At 33.4% G+C, this 21,149-nt stretch overlaps 1 protein-coding gene across 4 annotated transcripts in view; it reads right to left on the bottom strand.

The window, feature by feature from the left end:
- CNTN1 (contactin 1) overlaps positions 1 to 21,149 on the bottom strand; it is a 341,918-nt gene that overhangs the window by 212,660 nt on the left and 108,109 nt on the right. Inside the window, exon 3 of one of the 4 annotated variants that reach the window (XM_034645473.1) lies at positions 19,301 to 19,399. The exons of the other annotated variants lie outside the window; for them this stretch is intronic. The gene's annotated coding sequence lies outside the window, so the exon portion shown is untranslated. The remainder of the gene's footprint in view (positions 1 to 19,300; positions 19,400 to 21,149) is intronic. 4 annotated transcript variants of the gene reach the window in all.

The following is a 21,149-nucleotide window of genomic DNA, read 5'->3' as shown; positions in this document are numbered from 1 at the left end:
ATTGAATTAATACTAAATTCTGTCTCGTTTTGGCAATAAGTAACGTTGTTCCAAAAGTAGAGGAATTAAAAGAAGCCCACCTGTCACATTCAGCACTGCATTTCTGATAAAGTTGTATCTTTTTGTCACTAACAACTTTTTCAGAATTTGAAATACAGTTACATAGTTTTGGTCAATTGTGCATTAATAAAAACCAAGTTGATTAATTCTAGAAGAAAAAAATTAAACCTTATAGGTATAAGAAATTGAAAAAATCAAATTATATTTTGTAACTAAAAATATGATAGAGTAATGAATTAAATACTTTCATGCATAAGTTATGTAATAATAAGATAAATTTCCAAGGGAATACAAATATGAATTCAAAAGATATGAGGACTACATAAAAATTTTTAAAGTTCTACAAGAGCTATTTCAAACACTTTTAAGTGGATACCAATGATCATGGAATCTCAACACTATTCAGATTCTAATGGATACATTTAACAGTGATATAACAGATTTATTTAAAATGTCAAAATGTGCAATATGCTGAGAACTACATCTTTTGCAGCTATTTAAAATTTTGATGAATTTTATGTTGATTCACAAGTATATATGAGGATATACAATTTTTAAAAATTATTTTGGAGACTTTTAAGAAAAAAGGTTTGAAAACCACTAGTTAAGGCTCATGGAGGTTACTGTAATACCCTCTATATTCTTCCTGCTTGGCATCCATTCCCTACTCAAAAATGTTTTCAGAACTGCTGCCAGAGTAATCTTTCTTAAATGCAAAAACTCAAGTCACTTCTCTACTTAATATAATGCAATGCTTCTCATTGTCTTTCCTTGTGTACCTTTCCATTGACTGTTGCCAGGGCTGCTCTTTACCACCAATTCCATGGAAACTGAACTACAAGACTTTCCAGGTTCCTGCCTCTGGGACTTTAACTCAAGTGTTTCTCTCTTTCTGATTCATCCTCACTCCCTCCCTCCACTTCTCCTTCCACCATCTGCTCTTCTCCTAATTAGCTCCAATTCATGGCTCAGGTCTCAACTCTGAAACCCATTGTTTCAGAAATATTCATTGGCCCTCCAATTCAAGTTAGAAATCCCCTTAATTTATGTTGCCATAGCACATAACTTCAGACTTAGAAACATAAATTATAATGGAAGCTGAAAGAATTCACGTGACTCATCCTGCATTGGCTCCTTGAATCCTCATATTTAAATAAACCATTTAAATAGTTAGATTTTTGCATGACAGTCTTTTTTGTTTTCTTATTTCTCCAGCTATTTTCTGATCCAGGTTTATACAAATATAAACTTAAGTAATTCATATCTTCATAGGACAAGATGAAATTTGTAAATCTAGAAATATGAAATGAGCTGAGGCTACTTTCTGATTACTCCCTTGTGCTCTGGCTTAGATAAATCTTTATCCTTCAGGATTCAAAATAAATCACACTTCCACCAAGAGTCTTTCCACTGTCCTACAAATTAGCTCTCACTCACTCTTACCCAACGAGGAAATTCTATACTTCCATAAACTCCTTCTTAGCATTTATAACAAGTTGACAATCTAAAGCAGATTGTATATCTATTGTTTACCAATGACCTTCCAAAGTCAAACATAGCATCTCATATATAGCAAGCATTCAATAAATAGATGCTGAATGAGTGAATGAAACTATACCAAGACAACGAAAAAATGAGTGGCTGTTTCACTAATTGTTAAAAACAGTTTGGTGTCATCGGTCTAATATAAAGTGGGCCTTGGATTGAGACCTCACTTGAGTTTCCCATTAATGGGAAACTAACACCTAGGTCCATTCAAAAAAGATCCAGCCTCAGTTTCCTATTCTATACTTTAATTTGCCATGCAAAATGGAGCCATTCTTTTGAGTTTAAATGAACACAATCCTTTGGAATATTATCTACCTCTGCATTTCCCTTAAATCCTAGTGTCAATGGTTTGGACAGTTCAATTTTTTTCAACTTCAACTTTCACTTGTTCAAGTCCCATTACCCCTGGTAACAAAACCTGCACAAGTTACGGCAAAAGTAGGAAAGTTCAGCAAGAAATTCTAAAACTCAATTTTTCACATATATTTGCCCTCATTAAGTTGAAAAAGTACTAGGGAGATGTCATGAAATATAGGTAAGTTTAAAGTCAGAGTAATGTTTACATTAAAACAATGCAGAAAAGATGCTCCAATAAACCAAGCTGTTATTCAAACACTTCAGTAACTATTTAGTGAGAACACTGAAAAACTCACAGATATTAGATCAAATTCTCTCAGAAAACTATACAATGAAAATTATCTTCTCAGGAGGAAACTAACTTCAAAAAATACATTTATGAGATTAGGAAAATTAATAAAGGAAGATTTGCCAGTGGTTTGAGGCAATTATAAGAACAGACATAATGAAAGAAGATTTCAATCATTATATAAAATTTACACATAAAAGTAGAAAATTTTTTTTTCAGTGAGAAGAGAATTCGAAGACATATATAAATGTATTAAGTTTTCTAAACATAGGGATGGAACACAAAAAAACTGTGCCTTCTCAGTTCTATTAACATTTGTTTTATCAATTTAATTTCAGATTTTGTAAAAACATCATTGTGGCATTAATTTTTGTGGCATCTTAATTTCAATAACATTAAATTGAGGGAAATGTGCTATTTAGAATTGAAAAATATGTTGCTAAAAAAAGAAGGCACTTGTAACTCATAAAATATTAATAATTTAGATAAATAATATGAAATCCAAATAATCTGGTAAAAAACTTGAAAGTAAGCCACAATCACACCACGTACAGAAACAGCAGTGGTCCCAGAGAGAGCTGGTCTAGATTAAAAATAAATATTGCTGCTCAGCCTGGTGACATTTATGAAGCTAAATTTTCTGAATCTTAACCCATTTATAAAATGGTAATAGAAATACCTTCCATACCAACCTTAAGAATAAGGAATTACTATGGGAGGATAAGATGTTTAACAACTTCGCAAATTAATGTTTGATTTACAAAAATGAGCACATAGTTCTGTAGCAAGACTAACCTAAGATACCCCAAAATGTGAATGGTTGAAAGATATCTAGGTGGCTCCCAAAATATCAATGGAACTTCCTTTTTGACTGCATATTTCACATGAATTATCTACTCCTTTGTGAAATATGATTTAAAGCACAGGTGCATGCACACATGTGTGTATCAGTACATACATATGTATACACATTTAGTATGTATACATATATATTCAAATTTAGCCAGGACTTTTATTTTCAATGAACCAGAAAAAAACAAGGCACATAAGAAAAAAAAAGTGAAAAGAATATCTGCAAACTAAGGACAGAGAGTCATCCCTTCTTCTAAGGTCTGTTTTTACTAAAGTATTTTCTTTAAAGAATTTATTTATTGGGGCATCTGGACGGCTCAGTCAGTTAAGTGTCTACCTTTGGCTCAGGTCATGATCCCTGGGTCTGGGATCGAGCCCCACATTGGACTCCATGCTCAGCAGGGAGCTTGCTTCTCCCTCTCCTTCTGCCTGCCACTCCCCCTGCTTGGGCTCTCTCTCTCTGTAAAATAAATAAATTTTTTTAAAAGAACTTATTTATTTCAGACAGAGAGAGAGACCAAGCAGGGGCGGGGAGAGTCAGAGGGAGAAGCAGACTCCCTGCTGAGCAGGGAGACAGATGCAGGGCTCTGTCCCAGGACCCTGCTATCATGACCTGAGCTGAAGGCTTAACCGACTGAGTCACCCAGGCGCCCCTGCTTTTACTAACATATTTTTTGATACTCTGAGCACATGGGAGTTCTGTCAATACCTGTGATGAAGGACATGATCCAAAGAGTCGCCACTTCCACCATTATTAGAAGTCTACTCAAAGGTTATAGAAAAGATTTTGTAGCAAATCAAAGATTCATTGCATGGCAACACAATCCCAAACTGAATCCAAGCAGGAATATTTCCATTTTACGTGCTAAACTCTAAAAGTGATCTGAATGATCTAGATGTCCTTTTTAAAGAATTCCATGGACAAAATCATTAACACTGATCATTTTATCATCCTTATGCCAAAAAAAGGGGGTATTTTAAACCTCAAAATGAAAAAGAATAAAATGGAGTCTGGATAATTCATAATTGGTTTAGGTTTATTGCAATAATAATTGCAAAATGAGTAAAGAGCCTCAATTACAATGCCCATTAATAATAAAAAAAATAGTCTCAAATCAATTGGTATATATCTGAAACAACTACAATCTCAGAGACAGCTGAAGAATATAAAACCTATCTATGCTTATTCATCTAGACATGCAAGTTATTCAGCACTAGCTCATATTTTGATATCATCACTTTGGATAATTTTGATTATGTCTGCTGAAATAGGAACAATAATAGATTCAGACTGTGTCTGCATCTTCTGAAAGCTTTTTCTAAAATACAAAGCACGATCAAGGAATAGGTTGGAGGCTTTAACAATTCCATTTTGTTTTATGACACATAAAGGAGCAAAGTTGTGAGTAACTATTCACTCCTCTTACCACACTCCTTCTGGATAGCCCCCGCAGGACATTGTTTGGAATGCATCTAACGTAATAGTTGAAAAGTACTGAATAAATTCAGACTCTTGTCTGAAAAATCAAGAGAAAGAAAAATAATAATTCTGGCCCAGTCCTTAGAAGATCCAAGCTAAAGGACTACAAACTGACTGTTCAAAAATATGAAATGAACAAAATTGGATTTGTTATGAGTTAATTTCTTTTTTTTTTTTTTTAAAGATTTTATTTTATTTATTTGACAGAGATAGAAACAGCCAGCGAGAGAGGGAACACAAGCAGGGGGAGTGGGAGAGGAAGAAGCAGGCTCATAGTGAAAGAGCCTGATGTGGGGCTCGATCCCATAACGCCGGGATCACGCCCTGAGCTGAAGGCAGACGCTTAACCGCTGTGCCACCCAGGCACCCCATGAGTTAATTTCTTAATGAAGAATATCGATACACTTGCAAGGCATAATCCATGCTAAGTGTGTTCAGAAAAAAATAAGTAAATTGTCAGGTGCCTATGTAGAAAACACAATTTAATTTAAATAGAAATCTACAAGCAGGACTTGTAATGCTAAAGATGTAAGCATTAACAAATATACTATTTAAATAACATTTTCTGAAGAGTTGATTAGTTGATTGATTCTTTACTGGATTCATTTATATCTCCCATTAAGGTAGTATTCTATGCTTCACATACACATACACATTTTATTGTCTAGCACTGGTTAACTCTGTTACTCCATGGGTTTCTCCACTATTTCCCAACCAAGTTTCATTATTGGTATTTATGGAACAAGAGGATAGATGGATAGATTGGATTGGAGCACAAATGTTTGTGTCAGTTTTGTAGGAAATGGTTCAAAGATTGTTTGTTTTGGGATTAATCATTAATATAGTTTTTGCATTTGTTTACATTATACATTCCCTGAATGAATGACTTTCTTTCTTTCTTTCGTTCATTCATTCATTCTTTTATTTCTATTTCTACATGACATAAAATTAACCTTTTTTTTTAATCAGGGTGATGGTTTCATTGTTGCTATTAATATTTTTACTTTTTTTCAGTCTTTTTACCTTTATTCCTTTTTTTAGAGGTGTAAAAGTTATTAATGATTCCATGAATGCTTTATTTGTAATTCACAAGTGGTTTGAGAATTGGTGAGGTCAGATACTACTAATCCCCATTTTAAAGATTAGTAACCTGAAGCTTAATGGGATTAAGCCATTTGTCTAAAATCTCAAGGGATAAATTTCAAAGTTTTCTGACTCTTAGTTCAGTAGTTTGATGACACTACCTCACTAATATTTATTGATCTTTCTAATTGTGCAAGGATGTTTTCTTTTGATACCTCATTATGTACTGCTTAGTAATACGGATCTATCACAAATTCTATCACATTACAATTCTATATTATATTGGACTTTGAGAAGGCAACTCATGGAGCAAGAGGTGATTTTTCTCCTTTAGAATTGTAATATCTTTTTTTTCAATAAAAAAAAGTTGATGGTCTACATTCTATCTGTACTGCAAAGCTATAATATATCATTCAATAAAGTATAACTTCAGTAGGAGTTTCGTCTTTGAGAAGACCTAAAGACTAGGTACCAGCTGCCAGACCTATGGCACATATTCTTGAAAGGCCTTGAAAAAAACAATTTAATTGGGAAAGCTTTTGAAATATCACTTCTTCATTTTATTATATCTGCATCTCTTTTAAAGAGAACTGGATGTGGTCAATGTATATCATAAATACAAAATAGCACTTGTATCTCTTGCTTCATCAAAATAGGTGAGGGTCTAGATGCTAACTCATAAATTATTCACATATTTGTTTGTCCATTATACACACTAATACTTCCAAAAGGAATTTGTGACAACTTACATAGTCAATAAAGCTTTTGACATAGTGATAAAAGAATGAGACTCCAGCATGAAGGGAATCAAGTAACTTAGCCTAGGGCACATTACTCATTAATTGAATAGAAAATTTAGCTATAAGCTGCCTAGCTGCCAATGCAAAGTAAAATAAAGGGCAATCAAATATATAGCTCATATTGAACAAAAGAAATAAGAGTAATTTTTAATTAAATTAAAACATTTTCCCAGCATTAAACACTAAGAGAAATTTTGAATTTACAGAAATGTCACTGGGAAAAAACAATTTAAAAGAAACATTTAAATGAATATTAGATGCATTCTTCATAAATTCTTATATTAATTCTGATATCAAATTGCAGCCCTTAGAATCCATTCTACCTAGGAATAAAGCTTACAGTTCCTATGACAATGTATGTATAAGAGCTTAGAAGCCCTAGAGGAAAACACTCCTTCCTGCTGAACTAACACTATTGCTCCTTACTTAAGCATGTGCCTGTGCATAACTAGTAGGATATAGTTTCAATTGCTATACACATTATCAATTCACTGTTTTTCAGCTTTTCTCTAAAGACCTTTGAAAATGATAAAATTCAAATAATTCTCAGCTCACATTTTTAGTTGTAATGAATAGGACACACAAAGTTTGAAAGTGACACAAATTCAAAGAAGGAGTAACCATTAGGGAATTCAATTTTTTTCTCTGAAACATGCATGTAAAAAAAAAAAAAACAGCTCTGGCTAATTTGAGTCACTTTGTTACAGATATTGGAAAAGAAAAACTGCTCTATAGGTGATGATGCATAGGAAGAAATGAAATGAATACTTAGGTCTGCAGGAGACTTCACGGAGGCATTTGAGTTCTTAATACTCTGACCCCGGCCATCACTGCTAGCTTTTTTTCAATTACAGATAGATTTGCTCTAGGGCACCTAGGTGGCTCAGTCCGTTAAGCATCTGACTCTTGATTTCCAGGTCACGGTCTAGGGATTGTGAGATTGAGCCCCAACTCTAGCTCTGCCCTGGGCTTGTAGCCAGTTTAGGATTCTCTCTCCCTTTTCCCTTTACCCCTCCCATACCACTCCCCACTCTCACGCTCTTTCTAAAAAAAAAAAAAAAAAAAAAAAAAAAAAAAAAAGGGAAAAGTTTGCTCTATTCTTTTCACACCGATCGTCCATATGAGTCTACTGTTTTTCTCTAATTTCTACTAAAATGGCATTGCTAAAGTAACTTCTATCACCTATAAACTGAACTTTTCCATAGATTTGTTTGCTGAATTCATTTTATTTGTTTTAATTTTATTTATTTATTTGAGATATATAGAGAGAGCAAGCAAGAGAGCAGGAGCAGAGGAGCAGAGGGAGAGGGAGAAGCAGGCTCCCTGCTGAGCAGGGAACCCACTGAGAGGCTCCATCCCAGGACCCTAGGATCATGACCTGAGCCTAAGGAAGACATTTAACCAACTGAGCCATCCAGGTGTCCCTTGCTGAATTCATTTTAGATCAGGCTTTAAAGTCATCACATGATTCTATTTCCCCAATTTACTCAATCTGCATATTATCATTTTTACTGCCTACATGGAGTATTTAATTTTCATTCTACTCATACACATTTTTGTTATTTTTCTTTATAGCTCAAACTTAATCACTCCATTCTTAACTAAATAATAAACAAATAGAAGGCTATATTTCTTTGTAACTGGTCCCATATGCAATTATGTAATGGTTAATAAAGACTAAATATTAAATTTTATTTAATTAGTAATCACATATATGACACATACATGACAAAATATCATTTCCCAGACAAAATTAAAATATTGGGTTTTATTAACACAATAAACTGTTTATATTTACTCCAGAGTGACAGCATTTCAATAAATATGCAAAACACTTACACTGTGTAGCACAAAGTATTAAATGAATAAATGTTGGTGTACCCATTTCTCCCTTTAAATAGTGCTTTATTATGCTAACAAAACAGAGCAATTTTCCTGTGACACAGAAGATAACATCTTTGGATAATTAATAAATTAAATTTCTGCTCTTCATTATCCTTATTTGACCAATTGCTAAGGCAGTATAATCTTCATAATTCTTCTGTAATATCTATTACATATCTACACTTTGCTGGACTATTTTAATCCTAGTCAGTCTTCCATATGAGAAATGGAGATTTATACAACCTCCTCCATTTCATCTTTAACACATTTACTCTTGTTTCTTCCTAACTTACAAGCTATTGAAATTTTCATTTTTAATAATATAACCAAAGCATTTATTTTCAGCACATTGATTGACACATGACTAGCTCTTTTAAAGAATTAAGTTCATATTGACATTAAGCATGTCTAAATTAGTACCCACTTCCTATTCCATGCTCATGAATTTCTTCTAACATTATACTTCTGTAGTTAAAATCTAAGAAGTCTACATGTTTTGAATCACAGAGAAATGATTTTCTTTCATTGAAGTTTCCTTTCTTTTCTTAAGAATTTCTCAAAACAGATAATTTAGAGAAGCAAAAGAGTTCATTAAAGAACATTTTCCCTTAAACTTGGAAATTAATTATATGAAGAACATTAAATCTGAATCAAGAATCAAACAATTAAGGGAAAAATACTGTAATTTTCGTATTATTATTCCATTTCTAACCAGTATGCTTTGAAACTTTTCTATATGTAGGTATGCCTAAATAGTAGATCCTTAGATAATAAGCCTCCATCATCAGAAACTCTGTTTCTACATGTAAAAATCAAAGATTAGCCACAGTTTTTATATGACCCCTTCCAACTCTAAGATTTCATTTTATTCTTGATGAGCGACTAGACGGACAAATTTTAAATAATCTTTCTCTTGGATTACCAAAAATATTTTTCTCATTACTGTATGAAACATGAATTTAAGTTTGATTTATTTTTTTAAGTAAAAAAAAGGGGTTCACTTAAAGCGTTAATATTTTCATAAGAGAGGACCACATCCTACTTCAATAAAGAACACAGAAAATAATCATATTTGTATACTATATTCTATTTCATGACTTCAAAACAGTCATTGTGCCAAAGAATTTTCTTTTTTTCCTACAAAACAATTTATTTAAAAATCAACAGTATTTGGCATTCATGCTCCCCTGCAAAGGTCTCATCCAAATATATCTATGTACACAATTGGCCATGTTTTCTCTCTTCTAATTGAGTATTCTGGCACAAATAATCACGTCTTTCAATAACTTTAGTATTATTTATGTTTATTTCTATTCCCCTCATGAATTTTCTATTTATTTAACATCTTCAGTAAGTTCCAAAGAAACAATGTTCTATTTCAAGTCATCCTTAACAACATGAGACAACCCCAGACTCAATAAGACACATTCTTTATGGCCTAGATCTCTGTTTATCTTGCAGGTCATTTATTTCTAAACACATTGATTTATACAATTTGTCATTTAGCTATGAACAGGTTACAATATGGAATATATTCACTCTTTTTTAATACTTCTTAACAACGCTACTGCCTCATCGTGATCTATTTCACTATAAGTATTACGAATTGATTACGTAAGGTAACAAGACCTTATTATCAGTAAATTAATGACAAATATTTGCCAGCTATTTACAATATAACAGGCAATGTGCTAAATGCTGAGGATATGTACAAGAACAGAATGATAATTGTGCCTATGGAGTCTGAAAACATTTTAGATATTATTTAAAATAGTTGAATTACTTTCATCCCTGCTATTGACATAACTTCTACCTAACACATGATTTCTCCTTTATTAAAATATCCACAATATTTTTGTTGGATAGAATATCTACTCACATTTTAAATCACCAAATCCTTCACATTAATTTTCTAATCAAAAATGTTAAAAAAAAAAAACAACCAACATTGTATATTCATTCCAACCACCTGCACTTGTCATTTACAAAATATTCCTTGTGAAAATTATCACAAAATATATTCATGGGTCATGGTGGTGGGAAAGAGGGTGCTACAAGACAAAGATATCTAAATCTTGGTAGCCAAACATGTTCCCTAAGGCATAGCAAAGTTGGTCTTCATTGAGATTGAAGACCACACTCATAAAGAAGCTAACATTGTTAACTTGATATTCAGATCTCCAGGTACAGGTGTACTTTAGGTCAAGATAGATTTTGTCATTAAAAAAAAAAATCCTACTACTACAGGATTCATTTTACATTTGATATGTACATTTACATAATAATCGTGCTCCCCAAAGTCTATTAAATTAATGGTGTGACTTAAAAATAATATCTTCAAATTAATAAAATGTGATAACATTAATTCATGTGACCATTTACTCAGCACATATTTATTGAACATCTACTATGTTCATGGCATTGTTCTAGATACCAGCAATGCAATGATAAATAAAATAGAGGTGATACTCTTTCTATTATTCAATTACATGTAGGAAACTTGCCTGGTTAATACCACATTTTCTCTTAAAGGAGTTAAGAAGGAAAAAAGCTTCTTTCAGGGAAAAGCACTATTATTCTTATCACTAATTCACATTTTAGAGGAAACAATAATAAACCCGTTAACATAAATTTATTGAAAATTCATTACTCATCAATCTCCTCAATGGTATTTAAGTTGGTCCATATATTGGACATCTTATTAAATATATTTCCTCAAGTGCTATTTTGTTCCTTATTCATCAAATTTTCCACACTTGAGAAAAGTGACCTTTCATTTTTAAGGATGTTTATGGATGGCTTATTTTTCAAATTTTACTTGACTTTCTTCTAATTACAAAGATCTTAATAAAAATTAACTTGTAACTTTGCGCCAGTTACATTATATCCATTTTAAATAAATGATAGATGAACAAACTTTTGAACATAGGAGCCCAAAGTCTCATTGACTATGTACATGCTTTGATATTTGAAGATTCCTGCAAAAATGCCAAAAAAAAAAAAAGTAGCAAACTTATGGGGATATAGCAGAGAGATTTTAATTTCCAAATCCTGAACCTAGAGTTTTAATAACAGTGTAAACTCAATCTCAGTTTTCTAATCTTTAAAGTGAGAATCTCATAGTTTTTTAGAAAGGACTAAATGAGAATATGCATTAAAGCAATTATCTCAGCATCAAACACATCACTTGATTCCTCTATACTTTCAAGCTATGTTCATTAACTTCCTTTTTAGTGTGAGCCTCTAAATTTTCCAGTGAACACAATTCATTTTATAACTACACTGAATAAACCACTATACAACTATTTAAAAGCCATTCTAACTATTCTTTCCTGCTTCCAGGAAATTATTCTTGATGCTTTCTCCTACTTTTGGCTAGAGTCCAATTTATACGCACTTACTGTACCTGGTTTACATCTTCACAAGAGCTATCTTTGTCCAATAAACTTTCGTTTGCTCTGGTCTCTTTTTCAATAGACTGTTTTGTCCATGGCAACAGGCAATAAACTTCCCCTTGCATAGCCACTGCACAAAGAAAGGGCTTAATAAACATTTGCTGAATTAATAAATTAGTATGTTCCATGACCTCAAGAGATTCACAACTATGTAGAGTAGTAAACGTATCTATTAACCATGGATATAACATCATTCCATCTATTAAATTGTGCCATAATATCTAGTATATATAAATCTGTTTATTCCACTAGAATATAAACTCTTTGATGGAAAGATTCATGTTTTATTCATCCCTGTATCCCCAAAGTCAGGCATAGTGGCTGGCATATGTGTAGAATTTGCCAAATGTGGTTCCCCAACTCAAAAGAACTATTTAGAACTTGGGAAGATATTGCTGCTAGCCTTGTGCTCAGAAGTTTAATTCGGAGGATTAAAATGGCAACTACACACATCACTTGAAAAGAACAAACAACCCAGATAACCTGTGATAAATCATCCTTGATTCTGTTATGTGGGATTAATTTTTTATTTTTTTTAAAGTAAGCTCTACGCCCAACATGGGCCTTGAACGCATGAGCCTGAGATCAAGAGTGAATGCTCTACTGACTAAGCCATCCAGGTGACCCAGAATGCAGATATTTTAGAAATGATCATTCTGGCAATAAACAAAGTTTCAGGCATACTGGCATAGAGGTTTGGTTAGTAAATTAGATAGCAATGGATTGACCTGAGAAATATGGTTGATATATCAGAAAAATACATTTATAGTTTAGATGGGAGAACAAAAGAAAGAGTAGTATTAATTCTAAGTTTATATATGTGACAAATAGAAGTTTCTCTTCTGCTTAGAACCCATGTATCTATCTAAAGGTCAATCAGAATAGCTATAAAGCTGGGGCACCTGGGTGGCTCAGCTGGTTGAGTGTTGGACTCTTGGTTTCAGCTCAGGTCATGATCTCATGGGTCATGGGATCTTGCTCCAAATTTAGTAGGGAGTCTGCTTGAAGATTCTCTCCCTCTAACCCTCTCCCCTACCTTCCCCACCATGTGTGTGTGTGCTTTCTCTCTCTAAAATAAATAAATCTTTAAAAAAAATGGCCATTAAGCCTCATATAAACATTACTGTGCCTGGCACTTTCTTTATGGTGACAATTATAATGTAAAAAGTACTTAAGTATGTTAAATAATTCTACTTAATGTTTGTAAGAATAATTATCTAAGAATATAGTGATTTAAAGGTAGATATGTCTGGAGACAGAAAATAGACTAGATGACTTGTAATCATCAATATGTTTACTGAGACACTGCTATCACCACTTTTAACAAACAATACAATATAAGGAATTTTTCTAAAGATATAATTATATTCAAATTTTCCATAGACTGACAAATTCTTTTTTTGGTAGGAGTTAAAGTTCTTATTCTCTACTTATATTACCCATCAGTATTATTTTTCAGCCAAATCCTCAAATATTAGCTAAGCCAGGGCCAGAATTCAAACATAGAAAACAAAAAATTAGGAAATAAAAAATGAATTTCATGCTCACAATAATTTTACAGAATAAGATTCCTCAGTGGTAAGCACCTTTGAATTTTCTACTAAAATTTTCCCTCCCTAGACATCACTGTTGGTCATAATTTCAAAGTACTTTAAAAAATCATAATAAAAGTCATTTCCCAGGCTCACATAAAGGGAACAATTGTAGTTGTTTTCCACTGTTCTTGCCTATTTGTTCTGGAACTTGGGTGCCCTCATACTGACCTATTTTGTTTATTACTGGTCCATCCAATTCACCCCTTGGCTGCCTACTCACCCAGTTCTTCAATAGATTCTCCTGATTATCACCCAGCTTTTCTTCTTGCCAAATAATATATCATCTTCCATCTGTTTAAATTCCTATGTTCTTTCTGGCACAGCTCTGCCTCCAGATTCCCTCTCAGCCACCTACCTTGCTGCCCTTCCATCTGCTAGCATGACTAGTGTCTTTTCTAATCTATTCTCGATCTAAATCATCTTCAGTTTTCCACTTGAATTTCTTTATCAAAAGTTCATATCTTAAAGGGCGACAGTGATTGCATTCATAACATATACAATCTTGGAGTAGAAAGGGAAGTTAAAAACCATTAAGTTCAAATATGCATTTAATTTTTTAATTCTTCTACCCTTCAAAGTCATTTACTGTTCTCAATTTCTTTCAGTGATGGTGTTTTGAAGCTATACAGTGTACCACGAAAAGATATCAATACTGCCTTTTGGTATATGTTCTTCAGAGCACTACCTCTGTGTAGCTCAATTCTTGTTAGTCTTGTGGTTAATTGTGTTTTGCTCATTGTTCCAATGTTTGGCATTTACTGATTAGCAACAACATTTTCTTGGACATTTTCAAGACAATTCAATTCAATTTTGTAGGCTTAATGTAGCAGAAATATTTCTTAATTAAGATGTGTGTTGCTTATTGGATACCAAAGACATTATATAAACAAAACTAGCATTTCTTAATTACAGTTTCAGAATTTGGTATTTTAGGAGCATAGGGTGGCATTTTCCCTTGACATTGATTTAGTTGCTGGATAAGGTAGATGCATGTTTTTATGTAGCAAATACACTACAAGTTAAAACAGACTCAGGAAAATGTTTAAACTTTAGACCTATGTAGCTTGTCATTAGACTGAAAACTTCTAATTGTCCATTCATATTTCTGGAGGATATACCCTCCCTCTATCAACCACAACTTAGGAAAGAGTTAAGCTTATGTTTATAAGAAGTTCACTTAGGATTTACCCTTAAATCTGAATATAGCAGTTTAATAAAACAGTAATGATTTTTTAAAAAAGAGTTGACTGATTTATTTTAAATACTGAGAATATTAAATTTCATTGATGTTAATTGGTGTTAAAGATATTAAGACATTCTCAGGTTTGTTTTAATATAGGTTTTATTATTATTTTGGTATGAAAGCCAATAGATCTGATGATGTCTGCCACTGAAAAGATAGTTGTTATACCAAGAGAAGGGGGCATACCATGCCTGGGGGCACACAGGGAATCTTGGGGGTCAAGGGCTAATCAGGAGGCAAAAGGAGGGAGAAAACTATGAGCAAAAGCTTTATTGTGGTTTTCTCAGAAAGGAGGCAGAGTAAGTCGATTCAGGATTGGCTAGTTTGAATTACTTCAGGAAGCTCTGGGGGCACTGGAACTGTCCTTAGTTGTCTGGTACTTGTCCCTGGGGTGATTAGGGCAAGAAGAAATTGGCCAGAATGTGAGAACCCTGATAAAGAATGAAGTTTAAGGTGTGGGCTCCTGGTTGCTTGCTTTGCATCTGAAAAGTGAACTCAAGGGTAATTGGTTCACTAAGTCTAGTAATTGGCTAACATTGGGAAGGACAGTCCCTCCAGGGTCAGCAAAGCAAAGCATGAGAATACAGACTAAAAGGCAAGATTATTATAATATTTAATTTTGAATTAATAATCACTAAAATAGGTTCAGCATTCATCTGATTCAAGGGTCCGAAACTTTTTGAGCATTAAATGCCTCCAAAGGGATTAAATAACATATGTGAGTACCCAATGACTATAAAACCAAGTCTAAATTCTTTTTTTTTTTAAAGATTTTATTTATTATTTGATGGAGAGGGAGACAGCCAGTGAGAGAGGGAACACAAGCAGGGGGAGTGGGAGAGGAAGAAGCAGGCTCATAGTGGAGGAGCCTGATGTGGGGCTCGATCCCATAACGCTGGGATCACGCCCTGAGCTGAAGGCAGACACTTAACAACTGAGCCACCCAGGCGCCCCCCAAGTCTAAATTCTTAATTACCTGCTCCCACCCTGTTTATTNCCAACTATTCCTACCCTATTTCTCTATTTCAGTCCTGACACTAGAATATAAAGTATTAAGTTTTGCTTACATGCTTTTTTGTGTGTATATATATATATATATATATATATATATATATATAATATATATATATTCTTCTCCTGGACTGCATTTAAAAATTTTGAGTATGGTTCTTTGTCCTACAACACTTAAACTTTTTACCAAATATTTCAGATGATGCCATATTGTACTTTTTTCCTACATTTGAATTATTTGTTCTATTGAAAGCACTGCCCCTCATCTTTTTTTCCATATCTATGAAGGCAGAATACTAGCAAAAACACACAGGAAGATAAATGCTTCTTCATTATACTGAGTTGTGTTATGAGAGGAAAGTGATTAAAAAGAATGAAAAACAGAGTGAAATTTATATTTACAATCAGAGGAAAGAGATTGCTGAAACATGCATGAAAGTGTATTAAAGGGACACATCCTCAGAGTCAAATTTTAGGAGCATTTTTGAAAGGAAAATATTTTAAAAACTAATTTCTTAGGGAATATATTTTAAGGAGAAGCTAATTTTATTATTTTTCCAATGAGAGAAAAGAGAAAATGCAATTTCTTGGTATTGCTCTTTGTTATAAATTCATACTTCAGAAAGTTTCCTTGAATCTTATAAAGCTTATAACTCATCAGAACTATTTACCAAAAAATACAGGGGGTAGGGGTGGAGCCTGGGTGGCTCAGTTGGTTAAGTACCCAATACTTGGTTTTGGCTCAGGCCATGATCAGGATCCTGAGATAGAACCCAGTGTGGGGCTCCACAATCAGCAAAGAGAGCTTGGGATTCTCTCTCTTCCTCTCTCACTGCCCCTCCCCCCCCCCACTGTGCCCTCTCTCTCTTTCCCCCTCTCTCTCAAATAAACAAATCTTTAAAAAAATACAGGGGGGACTTCCTTGTCACAAAAATATAAATTCAGATTTAATTAATTTGTATGTGTTTTAAGTTTGAAAAATGGAATTATCTCTCTTCAAATGCTTTTACTCCCCTCGTCTTCCAATAAATGATTTATAACTTTTTTTATAATTCTAGTTTATGGCTAATGCTGAATATAGGACATATAGAGATATACAGAATTTTAGATATAGATAGGTTTCTACTTAGACTTATTATAACATATGTGCAAATATTAGTATAAATATTTACTAAAAAGAAAATTGATGGCTTACCATTTTAAAATATTCTTCAACCTATTTCTCAATTAAGCCACCGTTAAAATTCATTTTTAAAGTAAATTACTAAACCTTATATTGGTGAATCATAGTATTTCAGAATTCTTACAAGCTGATTTTAAGGGGCATTAATAATACGTATCAGCTTTTCATTAAGTACATTTTTCTTTCAAAATCCTGTATTTAATATTTCACTGCTATATGGATTTCTTATTCCATTTCCTCTTTCCTTTTATTACATCCTTTTTGGATCTTCAGTCTCCTTCCTAACTGCATCTAATATGATTATGCTTTGCCATAATAATCATTATCTAACCTCATTTTGGTGTCTCATCTAATATATTGTAGTTAATATTCAAATACCCTCATTAATCTCTTGTTAGTTTCTCCCAATCGACAATCTATAAAAATTAATTACAACCACTGTGGGAATTGGGAACTGAGAACATCTCATTCTAGATTTCCCTCACATGGTCCAGGAAATATTCTTTATCTAACCATCACATATTTTTAATGATATTGAGTAATGCCTAGGGTTAAGTTTGAGACTAGAACAATGACAGAGAGGTTTAATAAGTGCAGTGTTACATGGACCCCTTTGTTTATACAATCTCACCATGTTTGTCCATTAATTTTACTGCTATGCTCTTGTCATCCAGCATGGGGGGCTTTTTTTCTCCTACTGTCACCTCAGCCAGCTCCAACAAGTAGTGCTGCCATTACACTCATTACTCAGAATTTAGTATCCTGTTAGGCAATAAATATCTTTAAGTTTCTACCCCCTTCATTCTTTTTCATTTTCCTTTCAATTCTATTTTACTAGCTGTTAATGGGTCACCTCAGCCAGGAGGCATTTGGGTAGAACTGAACATCATGACTCAGCATCAGAACTCTAAAATGTATAGGCAGTTACTTCTTCCTATCTTCCCCTCCCTAAGGAAAAACTCAAACATGTGAGTTTCCTCCTGTACCTAAACTAGCTCAGCTTTGCAGATTTAAACACATTCTACAATGTGAGTTCTGTGTCACCATACTACCAGGCAGTTGAAAGGAACCTTGACAGAGTAATACCACAGAAGAATTGAAATACATTATGAAATACTTGCCTGTACTCTTATTATCATTGCTCTATATTTCTTTCCTTTTTTTTTTTAATAAGTGATGCCTATTTCACAAAGCATACTTAGCATTCACTATTACTGGTTCTTGATAGATTATTTAGCAAACATATTTTTAAAAACTTAGCATCATACTTGAGGAAGTACATATACATACATGCTATATTGTACATATTATGTTTAATAAATTATATATTATAAACATGTGTACATATATGCATGTGTATATATACTAATAGTGTATATATATATACATTAATAGTATTTATTTACAGTTTAAAATCATCTTTAAAACATTTTACTATATCTAGAGTTTCTTACTAAATGTTTTTTGAATGCTATTTTCCCACCCTAAGGAGAGGTTGAGGAATTCATATCACACTGCACATCATTTACATATTTATTAATTATTTACCATGATATTTAAGCAAGCAGCTTTAATTCACAAAGATTGGCAAATTTAGTAGTATATTATTTTTATTACTTTTCAGTTTTTCAGAGTTTTTGTGAATTTTATTCGGCTTTTATATAGTAAGTTCTACAATTATATAAGCTTAATTTTTAAAACATCAAGAAAAAATAAAACTTCTTTGGTGTGAATTTCGGAATATGCCACCTATCTATTCTTTTTTAGAATAAGGCACACTGGACAGGAGGAAAGAAAACAAAACACTCCAGGTAGAAATCAAACTGTTTTCTGACAAGGTCTTCCTTCAAGGACATGCTATTCCAAATTATTTCAATTCCATCTGTTCAATTTGTATGCAACACAGTATTTGAATTTGAGTACCTCAGTGCTATCCTCTCCTTCTGGGAGAGGGACTGAACATTTTGGGTGTCTACCAACATCTTTCACCATAATTTGAAAATGTTGACATAAAGGAAATAATCTGAGCCAAAGGAATACCACAGCCCTGCTAAAACTTCTCGAGGAGATAATTTTTTTATTGATTCAGCTCACGCTCAGTGCTGCCCCTCCCCAATTTACAGGCTATCTATCCAAGACACACACACATCTAAGCTCTCGTACATTCTTTTTTTTTTTTTTTTTTTTTTTANGGAAGGCAGACGCTTAACCGCTGTGCCACCCAGGCGCCCCTCGTACATTCTTGAAAAGCTTTTGCATGCAAATAAAATAACTTATGGTACAATACTGTCAAAAATATAAAATAAAGTCACCTTTCAATTAACAAAACAATTCAGAATCCTGACACTGCATCGCAATACTGAGGTCTGAGTCAATCTTACTAATACTGCATCACCGTTATCCTAACTCAGCACATTCTCACTTACAATTACCTAACCTAGAGAAAAACCTTGCACTTACCTGATATGCTGAGTAGTCTGTTGTTCTGAGTATAGTATTTATTGCAAATTGTTCATTTGAATAAATGCAGCGATAGTTATACCACAATACGCCTCTCTCCTGCAGCAGAAAGCAAGTTAAAAGGACTTCAAGCTGTGACCTCAGAGGCAGGCACAGCCGCTCCCATCCTTCAGCCAACCTTCTGGGGAGAGCAGGTTAGATGACAGTGAAGCTGGCTCTCTACATAGCAATACTTTCAAATAAAGCATTCTGTGCTGGGAGCTGGGGGATTTACATCTTCCAAATTCGGCTGGCCCAAGTCAATGCTGCTTCTATGCCTGAAAATATTGAGCATTTCACTGCAGTCACTTAATGCAAGAAACTATCTGAGGCGACTTCACAAACCCTGTCATTCTGTTCCGAGACTAAAGAATGAGCACCGCATGCATAATTCATGCATTAAAATCTTCAATGTACTTCCTGTAGCCGCTGTTCTATCCAGTAATGGGCTATTGATCACCTCATAGCTAAGACAATTGAAGCTCCGCAATTGGTTTATTTCACAAATAAAATTACAACCTAAATCACAGGCAGAAGTCTCCAACCCTGTAACAGCCACTCGGGTAAAACACTCACATAGACCAGATAACATCTGCATACTGCAGAATATTTAAACTGGACTCTCTCTTTGGCAGAAACACTGTAGTATCTGTCTTCTTTTATTCGAAAGACATACTTTCTGAAGATTTAGACTAAATATTTTACATTATAAGTGAGATATACAGAGTTGTTTTTTTTCCCCTGACATTTCTGAAAAATCAACAGGCTAAACTGAAAATTAAGGAAAAAAACACAAAGAATGATGTATGACTACAAATTATAGGACATTTTTACCTGGATTCATATGGATAAACTTTCTTAGATTTAATTTAAAAATAATTGGTTTTTCACTTGAATAATGTGGAAGAGATTTTTTTAAACATCATAGTAGGTACATATGTTCATCATTGTTAAGTATTTTGGATGGTAAGCACCTTTTTTTCTGGGAGTGTCAGTAGTTCTGAGAATCCTTTCTTTTAGGAATTTAAGCTTCTAAGAACACACCATGGTTTGTTTCTATTCCTCTTTTTTCACTGCCTCAAAAAAGCAGACTTTTAAACAAAATGTGCATTTAATTATGCTAATATTCATCAAGGGAAAACACAGGTAGCATTTTAAAATGCCATAATAATTTTTGCAAAAAATACCAAAGTGGGAGAGCCATGTAAAATAACAAAGGTATATAAATGCTTGTCTATTTCCCAAAATATCTTCAGTGTAAAAATTAATTAAGCTTTTTATCCACCAAGAGAGGACTAAATACGATGAAACCTAATGTTGTGTCTTTCCAAAGCCTCTTTTTATATCCACAGAGGTACCACATACACACACACAATTATCATAGTTCTATGTTGTCACACCTGACTATTTGTAAGACCCAAGTGAAACCTTTAAGTTCATAGCTTGGGGCTAGACTAGAGAAAAACTGTATAACCAAAGTTTCCGTCCTAAGGGTTACGTTCTACAGGGAGCAATTCAGCCTTGGAGGAAGCATGATCACAGCGACTTTCAGTCAATAAATGAGTAGCAACTGAGATCAGTCTGTGAGGGTAGTAAGAGTGCTGATGACAACAGGGATGGAATTCAGGGATGTTCAGAAAAATATTTTTCTTTTCCAAAGCACGTAAGAGCATGCCTGCTAGGGCATAGAAAAGATAATCGCACCCTCTTTATCAAGATTATGCTAAAATATTCTAAATGGCAGTCTGAGAAATTAACCATCCAATTACTATGTATATTATATATCTCATATTCCATAATGTTTTGTTCT

This window comes from Ailuropoda melanoleuca, chromosome 16, assembly GCF_002007445.2.
Source record: "Ailuropoda melanoleuca isolate Jingjing chromosome 16, ASM200744v2, whole genome shotgun sequence".
NCBI lineage: Eukaryota > Metazoa > Chordata > Mammalia > Carnivora > Ursidae > Ailuropoda > Ailuropoda melanoleuca.
This window is presented reverse-complemented; position numbering and strand designations above follow the sequence as displayed.